Raw genomic sequence first — 6,843 nt, 5'->3', positions numbered from 1 at the left:
CTCAGTTTTATTGTATGTGACTAAGAACAATAAACCATCTCTAACAATGCCCTATGTGGGCAGAGGGTATAGCTCAGTGATACAGCACTTTCCTAACATGTGGAAGGCCCTGGGTACAATCCCTAGTATTGCAAAAAATAAAAAATAAAAAAAGTCAAACCAAGCCCTGTGATCATTGAAAGCTCATGGGGTGTAAGGGTTGGCTGCATAAAGGATCTGCAACTGAACCACTTAATTCTCTGATCAAATAATCAGATTCTTCTTCTGAGGCTGTCCTTGAACTTAGGATCTTTGTACCTCAGCCTGCCAAACCACCAGGATTACAAGCATGCACCACTGTGTCCAGTTTCAGATTATGCTTTTTTATTTTTCATATTTTTTATTTATCAATGGACCTTTATTTATTTACACTCAGTGCTGAGAATAGAACCTAGTCCCTCGCACATGCTAGGCAAGCGCTCTATACTGAACCACAACCCCAGCTCCACTTTCATATTATTCTTTATCAGAGATTTTTAACCTTGTCCCAGCTGGTTGTCTTGAAGGAAAGTGGATAAATTTCTCTGTGGGGCTTACTCTATGATCTGTAAAATGGGTAGAGTAGAGTAATAGTCCAGTGCCAGCCTCATGATAATGTGAGGATTTAATAAGAACTTCACTGAGAAAGGACTTGACAAGTGATAAGTGATCCATAATGGCCACCATTGTTCTCACCTCTGGTATGGGGAAGGACCAGTGGGATCTGGACATTTGAGGCAGCTCATGTGGACACTGGAGTGGGGACTAGGGAATACTGAAACTCATGAGGAATGGCTAAAGACATTGTCCAATGAGGTGCTAATGAACATTTCAGGACCAGCTTTGGTGCGGTTGTGTGTGTGTGTGTGTGTGTGTGTGTGCGCACGTGCATGCACACACGCATTGCTTTGTAGTGTTTGTTGATTTCTATGGCATAAATACTTCTACCCTGGCCAACTTCAAACTACTAACATCTGCTCCGGTGTGGTGGCTTGTTCCTGTAATCCCAGTGGTTTGGGAGACTAAGACAGGAGAATTGAGAGTTCAAAGCCAGCCTCAGCAACTGCAAGACACTAAGAAACTCAGTGAGATGTGGCTCATTGAGATGTGAGATGTGGGGATGTGACTCAGTGGTAGAGTACCCCTGAGTTCAATCCCTGATCCCCGGTACCAAAAAAAAAAAAAACCCAACATCACTGAACACAGAATAGTATACTACTTCCACCACATGCATAAGGAAGATACAAATATCCTCAGGTGAATGGATACTATAAAATGTCAGAAAATAATTATTGAACATAGGAGATGCTTTACCTTTGAGCCACATCCCTAGCCCTTTTTATGTTTTATTTTGAGTCAGGGTCTCTGTAGGCTTCTTAGGGTCTTGCTAAATAGCCCAGGCTGGCCTCGAATTTGTAATACTCCTGCCTCAGCCTCCCAAATCACTGGAATTACAGGCGTGCACCACTGTGCCCAATACACCTATAATTTAATTTTGGGGGTGGGGGATTGGGGATTGAACTCAGGGGCACTCAAACACTGAGCCACATCTCCAGCCCTATTTTTTTTTTTTTTGTATTTTATTTGGAGACAAGGTCTCACTGAGTTGCTTAGTGCCTTGCAGTTGCTGAGGCTGGCGTTGGACTCCAAATCTTCCTGCCTCAGCCTCCTGAGCCGCTGGGATTACAGGTGTGTGTCACCACGCCTGGCTTAAATTTTATTATTTTTATTTAATTAATTTATTTATTTATTTATGGTCCTGGGATTGAACCCAGGACCTTGTGCATGGGAGGCAAGCACTCTACCAACTGAGCTATATCCCAAGCCCTGGCTTAATTTTTATAACAACTGTTGTTTTAGTCCAGTTTTTGTTGCTATAACAAAATTCATGACGCCTGATAATTTATAAAGAGAGAAGGTTTAGCCAGATGCAGTAGCACATGCCTATAATCCCAGGAATTTAGGAGGAGGAGACAGGAGGATCTCAAATTCAAAGACAGCCTGGGCAATTAGGCAAAACCCTATCAGAATTAAAAAGGACTGGGATTGTAGCTCAGTGGTAGAGTACCCTTGAATTCAATTCCCAGTATGGGGGGGGGGGGGAAGAAGAAGAAGAAGAAGAAGTTTCATTCTGTTAATGGTTCTGGAAGTTGAGAGAGATCTAAGGTCAAGGGGCCAGGCCTAGTAAGGGCCTTCTACCTGGTGGGGACTCTGTGGATCACAAGGCACCACACAGTGAGAAGGGAGTATCCAACAGAGCCAAAGTGGCTTTGTTTCATTTTTTGCAGTACTGGGCTTTGAAGCCAGTACTTGCTAGGTAAGTCAGTGTTCCATCACTGAGCTACAGTTCCAACCCTTTTAATTTTCAGACAGGATCTCACTAAATTACTAAGGCTGGCCTCGAACTTGTGATCTGCCTGCTTCAGCCTCCTGAGTCACTGGGATTACAGGTGTTTATCACCATGCCTGGCCCAGTCACCTCTGAAAGGTCCATGTGGTCTCATCGCTTAATACCTTCCAGTTGGAATTAAATGTCAACTTGAATTTTGATTGGGTACATTTGAACCACAGCAGCTGTGTTTAATAATTGCCTTTAGAAATTCTTGAAAATGTAGCAGGGCATGGTGGCACACACCTGTAATCCCAGCAGCTCAGGAGGCTGAGGCAGGAGGATGGAGAGTTCAAAGCCAGACTCAGCAATTTAGGCCTTAAGCAACTTAGTGAAACCCTGTCTTAAAATAAAACATAAAAAGGGTTGGGGATGTGGCTCGGTGGTTGAGTGCCCCTGGGTTCAATCCCCCATACCATCTACCCCCTGCCCCCCCAAAAAAAAAAATCCTAAAAACTTAATAATTGACTCTCATGAACTGGACAAGCTGGCTCCAGCCACCGCAGATACTTTTAGGGCCTGTAATCATAGACAAACAGCAGCTGTGTGTAGTTCAGGACCTGGCAACTGGACAAGTGTGAAGGGCAAGCTCAACGTATTTCTTAAGGACGAGGCTTTTTCCTCCAGTGATTGTGTCTGTCTCCCCCCCCCCCCCCACACACACACAAATATCTGGTACAAAAGGTGGACTTCTCCCCTGGCTTCAAGCTGTTTAACATTCTAATCCACCAGCACCCCCACCCCCTCCACTGCAGGACAGACTATCTCAGGAATGCCAGGGACAGGCATGCATGGAGGGCACTGTGGCCAACCACGTGTTTGCTGAACTCACCCTGTCAGGTGTTTGCAAGGTCATCCACATGGGCAGAAGGAGGGCAGCCTCCTGGGAACCGGCTGCGTACTCCTGCCCTCCGCCCTGAGACCTCTGCGTTCTGGGTTAGCAGATAAACTCCACCAGCCCACTGCCCCATGCGTTTCAAGTCCCAGGAACAAATGACCATTTCCTGGTTCATTTCGCTTCTCTCCACAGCCTCCCTGAAAATAAGAAGAGCCAGTAATAATGCTGAGAACTGGCTGCTTGCTCTAGAAACATCCCACTTAATCCTCATAACAACCCTATGAAGTAGGAACTATTCTTATCACAGTTCTGTGGATGAGAGATCCAGGACTTAGGTAGGGTGCTAACTTGCCCATAGTCACATGAAGGACCCAGGACTTGACTTCTGTGGAACCCAAACACATCATTATCGGGGTTTTTTCTTCTTCTTCTCTCAACCATCTTCCATTATGTGGTCTCCTCAGCTTGCAATTATTTGGCGTTCTTTGGCATGCTGCCCGCCACTCAACAGTCTCTGCATAGGGACAGTGGTAGAAGCTGTGGGTCTGAGAAGCTTGCTCAAAGAGCGAGTGTGTATGAAGAGGAATCATTGCTGGGGGTCCTGCACACACCCGCACCAAAGGAACCTCAAGAAGAAGAGAAGGACGACTGAGATGGAAGCTACAGAGTAGATTCCTTGTCCATGGATGTGCAATCAAGAGACGATGGATGGCCAGACACTGTGTCTCACGTCTGTGATCCTAGTTACTCAGGAGGCTGAGGTGGGTGGATCCCAAGTTCCAGCCCTGCCTGGACAACTTAGTGAGACCCTGTCTCAAAACAAAAAATAAAAAGGGTCAGGGGCAAGTGCGGTGGTACTTGCCTGTAATCCCAGTGGAGGCTGAAGCAGGAGGATCAAGAGTTCAAAGCCAGCCTCAGCAAAAGTGAGGCACTAAGCAACTCAGTGAGACCCTGTCTCTAAATAAAATACAAAATAGGGCTAGGGATGTGGCTCACTGGTCAAGTACCCCTGAGTTCAATCCCTAGTACTTCCCCACCGCCAAAATAGAAGGGCCAGGGATGTGGCTTAGTGCTAGAGCACCTCTGGCTTCAGTCCCCAATACTAATACTAATACTAATACTAATAATAATAATAATAATAATAATTGCTGACCTTTGCCAGTTCATGGAGGCTGGAGCAGGAGGTTGAAGTCAGGAGCCCAACCACATTGGGGATGGCCAGGGTAGACATCTCTTCTAGGAAAGAGAAGATGGGAAATACTAGAGACATGGGGACCTTTGGGGATTCGAGTCTCAGTTTTGTTTTGTCTTAAACTGTCCTTAACAAATTAGTATGCTGTGGAAAGGAGCTGGCGGAGGGTGGGTGGCTGAGCATGCCAATGAAAGAACCGTGATGGGGCTGGCTCCGCAGCCCGGTGACTTGGGAAGCTGAAGCAGGAGGATCACAAGTTCGAGGACAGCCTCAGCAATTCAGCAAGACCCCAAAATTTTAAAAGGGGGAGGATGGGGGATGTGGTTTAGTGACAAAGCCCCCCTGGGTTTGATCCCTAGAGAGAGGAAGGAAGGGAGGGAGGGAGAGAGAAAGAACAGTGATGGTAAGAGGTGGCTGGTGTCATGGGTGACAAGGGATCCCAGCTTCACACCTGAGAACTCACCCCTCCCCACCTGGAGAGGTGGGAGCTGAGAAGCTTCTGGTCTGATGGCCTCTGTTTTCTCAACTAGGAGGCCACAAGTGAGGGGGGACTGACTGGGGTGACGGAGGTGTGGGACAGCCAGTTGCAGTAGACAGAGGGCGCCACAGAAGCAACTGAAGTAGGAAGCATTGCAGGTGCGGTGGGACAGTGCCCGCAGCTGTCATGGCCCCAGCAGCTGCTTCCTTCCACTTGTGGGTGGATGCTGGTTTCATGTCATCTGTGGGCCCGGTTACCCCTTCCTTACTTGCTGCTTCTGCCACCAGGGGGCGACACTCTCCCTCTGGGTTCTGGAGGCAGCTCCCCATGCCCCGCCCACAGGAAGCACACAAGGGCATCCTGGATTTCTTTCTTCCCTTGCTTGTGCACGGCCTTCCTCATGCTCTCCTTCCTAACACATGACACGCAGAACGACTCACCTGCAGAATGAGGAAGTCAGGCTGTTGTTGTGCTCAGAGCACAGCAGAACTTGCAGTAAGTTTTCCATGTCATGGGATGCACCCCAAGATCTCTTGAAGCTTTGGAGCTGGGGTCATGGCTCAGTGGTACAGCACTTGCCTAGCATGTGTGAGGCACTGGGTTCCATCCTCAGCACCATAAGAAAATAAATAAATAAAATAAAGGTATTACAACTAAAAAAATATATATCTTGAGGCCTACCTGTACTTGGTCAAACAAAAAATATGTCCTTCCAGAAAAGAAAGAGCCCTTGGAATTGGCTTTGCCCTATTCAGCGTAGATGTAGGAATTCATTGCAACATTGGCCCTTTTCTTTTGAACCAGATTTGCCTGTTTCCATAATTCAGACCCGAGGGCTCGGGATGTAGCTCAGTGGGGCAATACTTGCCTAGCATGGAGGAGCCTCTGGGTTAGATCCCCAGCACAAGAAAGGAAGAGGAGAAGAAGAGAAGGAGGGAGAGGGAGGGAAGGAAAGAGAGAGAAGGGAGGAGGAGGAAAGGGAGAGAGAAAGGAACAGGAAGGGGGAGAGAGAAAGGAAGAGAGGGAGAGGAAGAGAAAGAAAGAAAAGAAGAGAAGGAAGGAAGAGAGAGAGGAGGCAAGGGAAGGAGAGGGGAGGGGAGGACAGAACAGAGATTCGGGAAAGAGAAGGTTTATGTCTGTTTGTTGGAGTCAGGAGGGGGTATCCAGAAAAGAAAAAAACAGCTCTTGGAGTTTAGACACACCCTCCCCCAAATCCAGGGCACAGCAAGCAGAGCAGTTGCCAAAAATCTCAGGCACAGCTGCCTCTTGGCACGCAGACCTGCAGAGGTGGGGGGCCAAGGGCCTGTGGAAATGGTCTGGGAGGAGGAACGCTGAGTTAGCCCTCCTGCCAGAGGCAGGCACAGGGTGTACCAAACGCAGCCTGCTCCTTCACTCTGGGCACAAATGGATTGTGATCCTGTGCAGACTGAAGCTTACCCAGTTGGATTGTCAGGGCTGGGGAGTCCTTTCTACAGGCTCTGACTCTTGTCTATACAAGTATAGACGCTTACGCTTCAGAAAGGGCTATCTGTAAAGAAGAAAATAAAAGAGGGTGAGGGGATAGAGCAGAAAGGAAAGGCTCTTCTACACTGAGTGGCAGGGGGAGGGGGTCAGGGAAGACCTTGTGAGCTGACTTTTTGGTCTGTTTGTTTGTAGTATTGAACCTAGGACCTCATGCATACTAGTCACACTTTCCACCCCTGATCTATACTCCCAGCCTATGAACAGACTTTTGAGATGCAAAACAAATAAGAAGGAATCGGCTATGGGGCTATTTGTGTGAAGAACATTCTGGGCAGAAAGGAACAGTATGTGCAAAGGCTCTGAGGTTGAACCAACCCTGTGGTTAGAGGTAGAACTTTCAATCCCCCCACACCCTAGAGGGACTAAAGGTTGGGTTGGGCACCAACAGTCAATAATGTAATCAA

At 47.6% G+C, this 6,843-nt stretch overlaps 1 long non-coding RNA gene across 1 annotated transcript; it reads right to left on the bottom strand.

Moving 5' to 3' along the window:
- Positions 1–3,969: 3,969 nt before the first annotated feature.
- On the bottom strand, positions 3,970–6,060 carry LOC113182342 (uncharacterized). The gene is made up of 3 exons (XR_003300715.2): positions 5,356–6,060; positions 4,399–4,481; positions 3,970–4,054 (listed from the first exon to the last, which is right to left on the bottom strand). It is a non-coding gene; the product is annotated as an uncharacterized LOC113182342 (long non-coding RNA).
- Between the last annotated feature and the right edge of the window lie 783 nt (positions 6,061–6,843).

Source organism: Urocitellus parryii, chromosome 6, assembly GCF_045843805.1.
Source record: "Urocitellus parryii isolate mUroPar1 chromosome 6, mUroPar1.hap1, whole genome shotgun sequence".
NCBI lineage: Eukaryota > Metazoa > Chordata > Mammalia > Rodentia > Sciuridae > Urocitellus > Urocitellus parryii.
The sequence above is the reverse complement of the archived record's forward strand: the minus strand, read 5'-3'. Positions and strand labels throughout refer to the sequence as shown.